This window comes from Nipponia nippon, unplaced genomic scaffold, assembly GCF_047370975.1.
Source record: "Nipponia nippon isolate SJK-2023a ecotype South Korea unplaced genomic scaffold, ASM4737097v1 scaffold_1, whole genome shotgun sequence".
NCBI classification, from domain to species: domain Eukaryota; kingdom Metazoa; phylum Chordata; class Aves; order Pelecaniformes; family Threskiornithidae; genus Nipponia; species Nipponia nippon.
In genome coordinates, this window is record NW_028262290.1 from 130,622,749 (window position 1) to 130,635,863 (window position 13,115).

The window sequence follows — 13,115 nt, forward strand, 5'->3', positions numbered from 1 at the left end:
TTTGGCAATACCAGCACAGGGTAACAACCATCGCTACAGAGGTTTTGCGTTCCACTGACTGGCTGCATAATTGCAATGCACCAAAAAGGAAACACTGAACTGTTTGAAGGATGGAAGCTCTGATCTCATTAATATTTTAGATGCCACAAGATGTGGAAGCTCCGTCTGCCATCAGCAATATCGTGGAGAGAATCAAGGCGACTTGGGAACAGGACTCGTGGGCCTCCACAATGGTCTATTGACCTTCTGGTGAAGCAGATACCGTGTGACAGAGATTGCCTATCTCAGCAGACAGGATGGAAACAGGAGAAAGTGTTAAATATAACCAGGTAGACAGTGATGAATTGACATGCTGAAAAATCGAATGCTTCAGTAATCAGCCTAAGGATCTGATATCAACAACATTTTTCAGTTTTGTCCGAATTCATTGAAAGGTGTAGTTTAGCAAGCTCACTTCTCGTTGGTAAGACCTTTCATCTTTATGCAGGTTTTCTGATTGGATTCCGAGACGTCATCACTGGACACTGTGTCATTGCTGTTCTTTGCATGGAAAACAGAGAAAACATTTGCATGAGAGCAAAGTGGCCTGAACAAAACCAGAAATGGCTTGATTTGCAACATTCATTAGAAAGTATTACCTTTCCCTTCTTCCAGTGAGAAGTCAGGGCCAAATTCAGTCCCAGAATTTACATACATGGTTGTGCGAGGCCTCCAAGTGATTTCCAAATCGTGTCTGTGGTCCTGATCCGACACCAAGGAAACATCAGACTGAGAAACGAGGGATCTATCTTCAAGCTTTGTTGCAAGCTGGAGATGACCTTTAATTGAGGCACGCTCCACAACGGTGCCCAAGGAGAGGATCTTGGCAGGCTGCAGGTGGCCTGGAGGAGCTGGTCTCCATAAATGTAGTTTCATGGGTTATTTGCCCAGTTTGAGGGGAGGTGACACTCAGGGCCCTCTCACCAGCTTGGAGGTGAATTCCACGCCCACAGCTCTGAGTTCTTCCGCTGGATGCAACCTGTTTACTGAAAACTTGAAACAATGAAATACTGCAGATATATTTAGCACTCTGAAGCTTTTGTAACTATAATTCTAATTACAGAAGTCTAATGAATGTCTTTATGGCTTCATTAAATCTTCGGGATATTTATATTATCCAAAGAAATAATCTCCGTCCATTAAGAGTGCATAAATCCTGAAGCAGAACTTTAAAAATTGCTATGGATATGCTTATTTCATTGCAAAACACATAGAGAGAATTTAAAGAAATCCATTAATAGGATTATATACCTTTCTTCTAAAATATATTTTGAACATAATATTTTATTACAGAGGTCTGACTGCTGCGCAAAGAAATGCAGGAGAGGACATTCTAAGTAATTACTCAGATGGTCAAATGGACAAAAATTATTCAGCTAATGTTTGAAAGATCTTTCATAAAGGAAAAGTTTAGTGTACTTTTCATCTGTATAAAGAAGCCAGGTTCCCTTCATCTCAAAATTAAATGCTAGGGGTACAAATGTCAAAATCTGGAAGTTTAAAAAAGAAGAGAAGGATTTTTTTTCAGGGTGTATTTATCTCAGGCATGTGCACAGGAATTAAAAGTCCTTAGAACAGCTATAAATTGCATATGCAAAGCACCAGTTTTGCAAAAAGATGTGCAGTTTTTATGGGATTGATTCTGTTACCCAGACAAGGGGGCTGATGCCACCTAAGATACCTTTGGGCAGCTGTGCTAGCCTTCAGGTACCACTCCAGAAGGGCATGGGTCTCCCACAGGTCCTGTGTCACCCCAGCCAGCCTGAACAGACCCCTCAAGTGGCCAAGGACATCTCCAATGGAACGAGACAACCATGTGTGGATAACTGAGTTTAACCCCACCCATGCCAGAAGGCATGATGCACCTCAGTCCCTGGGAAGCTCTCTTCTCCAGACACCCGCTGAAAAGTGGGTCTCACCATCTGAGAAAAAAACACTTCTGAGGTACAGATGGATTTTGTGCATTCTTTCCTCGACCCCCAACCATGTAACTTTCTCCTTCCTCACTTCTGAGGAAAAATGAGCCTCAGATCCTTCCCTGACCTGACCCTCTCAGGTCCATTTAGATCCTGACTGCCAAACTGAAATCAACAAAGAACTTCTCCTTTCCCTTTTCCCTTCATTTCTCCATCTCTTTCCTACTTGGATTTTCCATTCCTCTGTCATATATCAGGACCGTGGCCATATTCTTTAATAATTTCAGAGCCAGGGCTATAATTTGCAGCATGATTTTGCGCACGGTAATAACTGGCACTGGCTAGGTTTCTCAAGAAGGGGAGATAATACAATTCTTCCTCTTCCTGCCTTTCGACTCCTGCATGGCCTGCATCGGATCCATGTTAGGTTTCACTATTATGTCATTTCCCATTAACATTGCAAAAAAAAGCAGTATGCTCCCCAAATTGACTGAAGTGTGCAGTATAGCAAGGAGCATGCTCAGCAGGAAATAGACAGTGGCTGTCCCTGGTGTATCCCACAGCTACTGATGAGGACAGATTCAGCCCTGTTCAGACATTAAATGGTGCTACTGAAAGCATACCAACATCTCTGCAGGTATTTCAGAAAGCTATGAATTTGCTGTAAAATTATATGTGTGCGCGGGGGGTGTGTGTGTCTGTATATGTATTCATAGGTGTCTTACTGAGAATAAACTCTCTGGATTATAGAATCATAGAATCATAGAATCGTCAAGGTTGGAAAAGACCCTTAAGATCTTCGAGTCCAACCATTAACCTAGCACTGCCAGGTCCACCACTAAACCATGTCCCTAAGCACCACATCTACACGTCTTTTAAATACCTCCAGAGACTGAGACTCAACCACTTCCCTGGGCAGCCTGTTCCAGTGCCTGACTACCCTTTCAGTGAAGAAGTTTTTCCTAATATCCAGTCTAAACCTCCCCTGGTGCAACTTGAGCTCATTTCACCTCATCCTATCACTTGTTACTAGGGAGAAGAGACTGGCCCCCACCTTGCTACAACCTCCTTTCAGGTAGTTGTAGAGAGCGATAAGGTCTCCCCTCAGCCTCCTCTTCTCCAGACTAAACAAGCCCAGTTCCCTCAGCCGATCCTCTTAAGACTTGTGCTCTAGACCCTTTTTTCTCCCTAAATGTAACAAGGATATCACCCCAGTATCTGGAATCCTTGAAGATCAGCCTAATCATCAATAGTCAGCCGAGACGGGCTGCCTTAAGCATTTGTGTGGAGGTAGATTGTGAAGCAGTCGAAGTCAGATTTTGTGAAGAGCATTTCCAAGGAAGTTATTCCCATTTTGGAAGACTACCCAGTTCTGTATTTTTCCGCATTCCCAGTACTTCTTTAAGAAGTGTCCCCTTTGCTTCTGCCCTCTGCAGACTGTGCTGAGTGCCAGCCTGCAGCCCCAAACAGGCTGCCCAATACCCCGATTTCCTGCTGTGCCTGTACTTTGCTGTCCAAGCAGGAGCTAACGAACGGGGTTGTGACTACCTTAGCACTAAATCTCATCTATCAGTTGACTTTCTGTGGCAGAGAGAGAAGCTGATTGAACAACTGCTTACAATTTCTATGTTTTTTTATTTCTTGAAATGAATTGTTAATGTACTGAATATTTGCCATAATTTCTGTTTCTCAAAGTCTCCACATTTGTCATCAAAAATTGTCAGACCTTCATGGAGGGGGAGCTTCTAGGAATGGGGAGGCTGGAGTAGCTTACTCTTGAAAATCAGCTAGTAAAATCCTGGAAAAAGGAAACTCTTACCTCATGCATTCAGAAATATGGCAATTGATCAGCCATTCCTGATCCTTTTGAACACGATTAAAGTAGTGGTATATGTGCTATGGATAAAATGATATCTTCCAATAAAATGGCAAACTTCATGAATTTTGTCATTCCAGGAATATAAACAGAAAAAGTTATTTTGGATTTAAGTTCTCAAACATCAGTGATGATCTCTGGACCTTTCTCAGCTTTCTTTGGGTCTCAGTAGCATGTATTTTACCCCTGAAGATAAAATGAGGTCAGACATTGCTTTCTATGAAGGTAAAATTATGCAGAAGATGGAAATACTCTTAATATTCTTAATATGCACCTTTTCTCTTGACTGTCAGGAGTCAAAGAATTTAAACATTTCAGAAAATAGTATATTATAATGGAACTTTTTATAATGAACATCAGTGGACCTGAGAAGCCAATATATTGCAACTTTAAGCAGCCTTTCACCAAATGGTCCAGTTGTCAATGTATAATGTATTAATTTAAATCATAATCACAGTCAAAGACTTTCTCTCCTTTTCAATTAAATGTATTCAGAGTATTATGAGTTTCTTCTGAGAGAGTTCTGTGGAGGTTGATGGGACTCCAATTTTAATTGTATATTTAAAATTTTATATTTTCTTTTTCAATCATCCCCTGGAACCTTCAATATCATCTTTATTTATTAAAAAATCAAGCTCTCCAACATATTTTCCAACTCTAAAGACAAATCTACCTGCAAATGATAAAAAATATCGGGTCCACTCTAAGTACATTAACAGGTACAAGTGCTCTGCACTTAGCAATTGCTGTTCCAGTAAAACTTTCCATAGGTCCTCCTCTTACAGGAAAAGCGGGGAAAGAAGTGTGAATGACCACAGTCTGAAAAGAGATGGGTTTGCACACATACAGCCAATTGGCTTTGGCAGTAGTTGTCTTAGGCTCAATTTTAGAAATTTACTGTGGAGCATCTTCTAGGGACTTCAGGTGGAGCTGTGGACAGGCCCACTGAAACATTAAATAGCTTAATCCAAAAGCTGTGGGTTTAGGTGGATGGATATCCAGTGAATGTTTGTTTGAAGATCCTCCAAGTCTTACCACTCAGGACAAGCATCAGTTGTGCTTAGGTCTCCTTCTTCTTCCATAAAACACCCTCACAACATTCTGTGTAAACAGCGCATCAACCTGGTCACTCTAAACCTAGATGCATTTGTTAATGATTATAATCTTGTCGTGTGCCAACTTCATCCCATTTAATTTTGCACTGTACCCCCTTGTTGTGGTTTAACCCCAGTTGGCAACTGAGCACCCCATAGCTCCCTGCCCCGGTAGGATGGGGGAGAGAATTGGGAAAAAGAAAGTAAAACCCATGGGCTGAGATAAAGACAGTTTAATAGGACAGCAGAGGAAGAGAAAATAATAATAATAATAATAATAATAATAATAATAATAATAATAATAATAATAATAATAATAATAATAATAGAATATACAAAACAAGTGATGCACAATGCAATTGCTCACCACCTGCTGACTGATGCCCAGCCAGTCCCCGAGCAGCAATTGCTGCCCCCCGGCCACCTCCCCCAGTTTATATACTGGGCATGATGTCATATGGTACGGCATAGCCCTTTGGCCAGTCTGGGCCAGCTGTCCTGGCTGTGCCCCCTCCCAGCTTCTTGTGCACCTGGCAGAGCATGGGAAGCTGAAAAGTCCTTGACCAGTGTAAGCACTACTTAGGAACAACTAAAACATCAGTGTGTTATCATTATTCTCACGCTAAATCCAAAACACAGCATTATACCAGCTACTAGGAAGAAAAATAACTCTATCCCAGCTGAAACCAGGACACCCCTCCAATTTCACCCTACTATAGAAATCAGTTTAACTCTTGCTGAAACTCATAGGAAAAGGCAGAGAGATTATATAAACCAGAAATTATGTCCCACTGGGACATAAAGAGTATCTTTCTTGCAATTCACTAAAGCTGCTCCTCCTGTACACTGAAATTGTGCCCGTGTTTCTTCCTACAGAAACAGCACTCACTGTATCTGTGGCAGCTGCCCTTTTCCAGACTTACTCCTTTTCCATTTTCTCCTCATGCTCCCATCACATGCACAGTGTTTGTCCTGGCCTTTTTCTATCAATCTGTGTCATTCCTTCTCCTGGAGAAGAAACAACTCCAAGATTTAAAATGCAAAGCCAACTCAGAAATCTCCTTTGAAATATCTGCTTTAGGAGGTTCAGAAGGGAAATTCCCAACATGAAGTGTGGCTTAGACATCAGACTCATTTCACCTGCATGACCGGGGGTTCTGTTGTTTGGATGGGATCAGGTAAAACCAGCCACGTGGAGCAGACAGATAATCATGGCCCTGAGACAACCTTTTTCTATCTTCATTCTATCTCATTTCTTCTTTGACTCTGCCTCTCCTGGAGTTGCATTTGCAACCTGATTTTTTGTCGTCTTAACTTTTCCTCTGCTCTAGCAATTCTAAAGCTTGAGTAGCTGAAGGTGAGAATGGTGACCCAGGATGCTGCAAATGACAGGCAATTTCTGGAGGATAAACACTCCCTAACACTCTCTTCTTACCTGTCTCTGAAGGCATTCCAGTCGCTTTCTCTTGCATAGTCTTCACAGATATGGCACAAGGACTACACGGTCTTATCTTCAACCTGTTAAACCATTGCTGTTGGGGTTGAGACATATTAGAAAAGACTGTATTTTATTACCAGCTGCACTGTGGTCACAGGTTTACCAAATCATTTAAACTTGGTACAGGCCAGTTTCCCCATCTGTTCAAGAGGAGTTTTACAACTGTTAGAGAGGCATTTTTTGAGATGCATCTCAAAATATGCAACTCAAAATCTCAGTCACAGAATAGGCGTTATTATGGTTTGGGTCTTCGTTTCCCCTTCCCCTCCTGCTCCGTACTAGGAGAGCTTTGCTCTCTTGCATAGAAAGTCAATCTGTATCTAGAATGACTGTTCCTCAGTTTGAGCCTTGGTACCCTAGATGACAGTGACAAAATTTTAGTGTGAGAGTCCTGCTCTCTATGAAGAAAGATATATGCATATAAAATGTATAAAAGTGCACTTGTCCCCAGTTTTTTATATGAACCTGTATATCCATGTACATACACAAACAGAAGCCACCCAGACTACAGAAATGCACCACTGAAGGCATTCCTCAATTGGTATGGAGGATGGGAACATTGTCCATGTTCCTGTAGCACCCAGAAAGGTCAATATGACTTAAGTGGGACAATTTTGGCTCTTCCATTAGGAACCACAACAACTCTGGTCTCAGTGGATCTGCACAAGACACTGTCATTATCCCCGGATCATTGACACGATAGACCAAACCAGCTCCAGTCTATCGTGTCAATGTGCACTTAGGGAGTCCTTAATCCATGGATCATTGGCATACGATGCTGTAAAATCTCTGTAGGAGATGTTATGGTGTAGCGAGTCAATGCACACTTAGGGACTCCTCCATTTGTGAATCATTTACAGTGCATCGTGCCAATTTATACTCAGGGAGCCTTTAATCTGCAGGTTGGTGCATTTAGAGTAGCCCTGTATACTGGAAATGCTTGTAGACTAACTGTTGTAGTGTAAACATAAAGTTCACTTTCTCAAATAAATTTCAGTTTGCTCAAAAAGGAGCTCCTGAAGGTGTATGAATTCCAGTGGCGCAATGATGTATCATGCCATGAAAATTCGTAGCTTACTGGGGTTCTAGGGAATTTTTCAACATCTCTTTGTAAGAACAAAGGCCAAAAAAAGCTGCTGCTGAACCCTGAGTGGTTTTGACCCTCCTGCAAGTTTTTAAAAAATGCTTGAACCAGTCTTTTTAACATGCTGCTTACAAAATAAATTAATCTCATGGGCCTTCTGTGCTAGAGGATCATTGATCATTTTCATAAGAGCACAGAAAGTATCCTTTTCTGCAAATAATGAATGAGTTGCTGATCCAAAAATGAGACTATTGAGGCAGCTAAATATTTACCAGGGTGATGAATATTTTTAAGTGGCCTTCAGTTTCGCAATGCACACTTGACAACCTGCAGATGCCTAGCTACCTAGTGACATCTGCCCATCAAGCCTAAAAGCTATCATTTGCTCCTGCAGGGTTGTAACCACAAGTGGGTCCACTTACTGGAAGCAGAGAAAAGACAGCCCTCCTTTTAAGTATCCATCCCCCAAGTCTTCATCCCGATATAAATCACTGTCATTCTATTGACTTCAGTGGGTTTATGCCAATTAACACCAGCTGACAGCCTAGCCCCATATTTAGTAAAAGCCAGTTTCCAAGGCTAATGGGGTTGATTCAGACCTTTTGCTTACCAGGCAGCTTTGCCACAGGGAATTTTTTTTTCCCCAAAAATGGACTTAAAAATTACCAAAGGCCAGTTCTGACTGCCTTGTTATTTATGATCCTGTGGTTTCTTTTATGAGGACAAGGTATGTCTGTGATGCCTTTTGCCAACACCCCCTCGACACTGGCAAACATGGGGGCTGAGTACCTCTTGGCCGCTGCCTCCCTCCCATCTGCATGCACAGTTTGCACCACGCTCTGCCAGTCCTCAGCAAAAGGGCACGGTAGGCATGCAAAACATGGACGTGCAATCCTCATCTCCACCTTACGTAGAAAATCTACCTAAATGTGAAGCCTTTCTCTTCTGTTTGACCATAACAAAATGCCCCAGACGTTCAACCTGGGATTAATGTAGTGCCTTGGGGAACTCTCCCTGCAAATTTGCCCTCGCTGCGGGCAGGGCCGTGGCGTGACCGGCAGTGGCGTGACTGGCCGGGGTGCTTGCCACTGATTAGCAGTCGGCCCATGGCACCCGGTGCATGCAGGCAGTGCGGGTACGTGTGGGCCAACCCGGGCGAGCGGGCAGCGGCGCACAGGCAGCCGCAGCTGCCTGTTCCCTGACTTGGAAACAAAAGCGCTTGACAGGGGCAAGAGTGCAAGCACAGTCGGAGCCGGGGAGCCAGCGAAGCAGTAATCCAGGGAGTCAGTAGATCAGCTGTGGGGATGGGGGGAGAGCGGGGGGCGGAGGGCGGAGGCGCGGAGGGGGGAGAGCTGGCAGGTCTATTTGAATATCAGGCTCTGCCACACTCGGGGCTCCGCTGACAACTTCATTACCTCCACATATAAAAATGACTGCAGGGTAATGCAAATGGCTTTTGCGTCGTACACTCGCCTGCGTTCTGCATGCCGGCTGCAGGCCGAGGAGACCTGGCAATGGAGCCTGGAGGCAGACGAGCTTTTGTCCAATTTAATAGGATATCTCTTCAAGGCATAATCCTCCCTTCCCACTCCCCATGCATTATGGAGTCCGGTGACCTGGCTTTTCAGGCATGGGGAGGGAGGGGGGGGCTGTCTCCGGCTTGACCTCATCTGTCAATCACAGGAGAAAGAAAGCAGGGGGAGAAGGAGGGAGGGATACCTATCTATCTATAAGAAATTTCTAATGAATGTTAAGCAAATTTCCTACAGCCTGACACGGAGATCTAATTAATATTATAGAAATGTCGACGGAATATCATTCCGCAGATAGGATTTATCACCTTGAACTGCTGCATAACTGATGGTGAAGGAATGGGCACCCCCGTCCCCCCTGATGCTGATTAAATTAGACATAAGCATCAATATGTTACTTATTGGAGACTAGAATTTCATGCTATTACTCTTCAGTTAATCAGAGAACTGTATCTTTTTTTAAAAGATATCAGGCTCCCAGTTCTGCTTGTCTGATAAAACAGATGAAGGGTTTGACTATACGACACTCGCTGTGTGGGGGAAAAATTAAAAAAGAAATCCTACATACAGCAGGCTGAAAGGTCCTGCAATGACCTTGGGAAAGCTCATCGTGAACGCACCCGACCCAAAATTCAGGGTGGCGTTGATTCAGGTGACAGGAGCAGCAACATAATATTATTTCCCCATTACTGAGCATAAAAAGACTGGTGAGGAGGAGGTCTGCCATTTGTTTGCCCAAGATGCTTGGAGACAAGTCTCTTCGTGCTATACAAGATGCACCCAAGCTTTATTCCATTGAGCAAGGGCACCGAAGAGTGCCTGAGAGCACCGGGCTGTGGCACAGGGCTGCTGCCTCTTGCCCGAACCAGCCACAACCCACTGCATGCTGGCATTTACCTACCAAAACCTGGAATTACAGAGTAAGCCTTAAGCTCTTTTTGTGAGGAGTTTCACCCTAATTATTTATTATTAGGGGACTCTTTTGTGTGACTAGCAAATTCCTCTTTCCACAGCAGTACGTAACACCTCAAGTTGGTTGTTTTTTTCCTAGACTTCCCTTTGTTCAGCCTTTATCATCCTTCCTCAAAGGATGTGCGCAGAAAACGGTTCCTCTTGGAGATGCTTTGTTCGACGCTGAATGATCAGGGCACCTCAGCACCGGAACACCACCAGTAATGATACCAGTGGTTGAAATAACTCACTTTTCCTGTGTGTGTTTAATGCCTAGCAGGAACGATTATACAAAAAAAAAGGGGGCATGGGGGTGCTAGCTGTGATTGTATTTTGCAACGACATGGCTACGAAGGAAGGTAGAGCTGTTCCAGAATGTGTAGCTCAGTAAAACGGGATGAGTCTAAGCATAGGAAAATTGTGACAGAATATCAGGAAACATTTCCTCACAGTGAGGCCTTCAATTGTGTAATGGTCACCCCAGGGAAGTGATAGAAGTCTTGGCACTTGAGTAATTTAAAATTAGAGTGGGTAAAGCACAGGGGAATATCCTGTTGGGAGCAATCCTGTATTGATAGTTGAACAGGCAGAGTCACCTAATTGGTCTTTTCAGGCAGAAGTGGGAGTCTGTGATGACTGATCTGTCCCTTAGGCATTAGGTTGCAGAATGACCATTTTGCATCACTAAATGCCTGTTCCCGATTTTCTGGCTGGGCAGTTTAATGCATTTCTAAGCTTGACTAGCAGAGATGAATATTGTTGCATCCTATATGGGGCATAAAAATGTTAAGCTTGAAAGAAGCTCTTACGGCAGATAAGAGGATTTGTGATTCTGATCCAAAACGTTGTGATTAAAATCTAACAGTGTGATGCAAAATTTAATGAATGGCTGTCAGCATCCTTTTTGCTCAGGGTTCAATTTCACAATCCGTTTAATTTTGCACCGCTACCAGCAGCAGCAACCCTCCTGCTTCACAATGCCGGCAACCTCTGCCTTCCCACCTTCTCCCTTGTGCCAGCACTAGTGACTGTGGGGCTGCACGGTCAGCTAGATCTCTAAAAATGAAAAGTTACCCAGCGACACCCCCCAAAGACTAGTGCTCAGCCAAATCAGCTCTCAAAGCAGCTGCCCGCTGAGCTGCGTGGATGCTGAGGCCAGCAGAAGTGAGGGATACAGATATGCAGCTTCAGGTTGGGGGCTTTCAGTGACAGCCCAGACTTAGGTCAGCTTCTGCTGATCAGCAAATCCAGTCCTCCTTATTTTAATGCTTTGAAAAAATAAGGTGCAGGCAGCATAAGCACTTTGCTGTGGTCGTGCGGTCAGTCTCCAAGAGCTCTAGCTACCTTACAGTCATTGCGTGATGACCTCCCCGTTGAACTCCCCAGTGGAAGTCAGATCCAGCACAGATGCATGGCATGGGATTCAGCTCATCTCATTTAGCAGCCTAAAAGTTAGGCTTCCAGCCTGAGCTTTCTGCAGCTCAAGAAGAGAGCGGCTGTCTCCAGAGGGTGATTCACCTCCTGTATCTTAGGCTCAGCCTCAAGCACCAGTTTCAGGCTGGGATGAATCTCAATGGCTGTGGAGGGAGCCCAGATGACTAATTCAGACTAGATATCTAATTTTCAACAGCGAAAGTGAGCTGGGGTGAATGCCTATCCTTGGATATAGAGAATTAGCCCATGAAGTGCTTGTGCTAATGATAAGCTTCAAAATGATATTGAAATATTGTTTTAAATATACACTTTGCAATCAAATCTTCTTTCGGAGAGGGAGCTCTGAAAAATACCTTTTGGGATCGAGAAATGTTCTTTGTGGTCCCACAATGACAGTTCTCTGTCTCAAACAGGTGTTTCATCTCTCTCACACATTTTTCTCAGCCCCCAAGAGGCATAAACTCGCAGATTAATTTTGGTTTGTTTTTTATTAACTAGAACCATTTTTTCCTTAATCTGCAAAAAGCAGAAACAACTTGGTGGCAAGCGAAGGCGAAGGGGTGGTAGGAGTGACATGGGCCATAGCCCTACTGTTAAAGCAAATTAGTTTGGCTCGCGTACCCCTGGGTCCAGGCACAGCCACGCCGCTCCTCGCTCAGGTCACCTGCCCTGGGCAATACGTTCAGGTTTGTGATTGTCTGGACCAAATCACCCACGGCCCGAGAAATACTCAGATGCACCACTCCACTCAAAATAGATGGTAACATGATTGCTACACCTGGCTACAAACTAGGACCTCTAAGCGAGGAGCTTTAATGCAACATATATGTTATAGGAAGACCCACATTGTGTCAGGACTGTGGCTACGTGAACTACGCTAACGCAGGAGATGGCACACAGCATAAGCAAACGCACACTGTTTTGTACTGGCTCTGTCCTACCCCCCCGACAAATCTGCAGTCACATTTGCTCTTGTATATAAACATTCATTCATCACCTTCAGTCCTAAAATACCAGGAGATAAAACCAGTGCAGTTCTTCCCTTTTAAATCTATAGGAACTCCTGTGTCCTAAGGAAAGCAAGACACGGGGCATAACATTGGCTTTAAACTACATAAAGCTGCAGAAAACCTCTACTTTGATCGCCGTCTGTTTGCAGTGTGATGATAAAGTGCACAGCACAACTTAAAGACTGCTCTTATTACAAATTTAAAGCAGGGATGAGGAAAATGTATAGTGATTTACTAACATTCCTAAATGAGGAAATACAGTAAGAGAGGAATGATAACTTTCCTTTTCAGCAACTGCTCTAACCTACACTAATGAGTAGACTGTTAGGGATTTTCTTCACTTAGCATTTCTCATTATTAATAAATTTTGCACTGACAACTATAAAGTGAACACTTTGGATTTATGCACCTAACCTAATTACATATGCTGCATGTACGCATTTCATTATTTACTTGACAGATTCATTCCTTGATACCATAAATAATTAAAGAAGGATCAAATATTAACAATCAGATACATGTTAATTCTCCTCAAATCTGGGGAAACAAACACATTTTATTTTCTGTTCAATAAAAATGGAATAAAATGCTTTCATTAGAAGGATTTAAAAAATAGGTAAAGTTCTTAAGTGTCATTTTTGTTTTGCACAGAGTGAAAATTAAAATGTCCAGCTGCTCTCT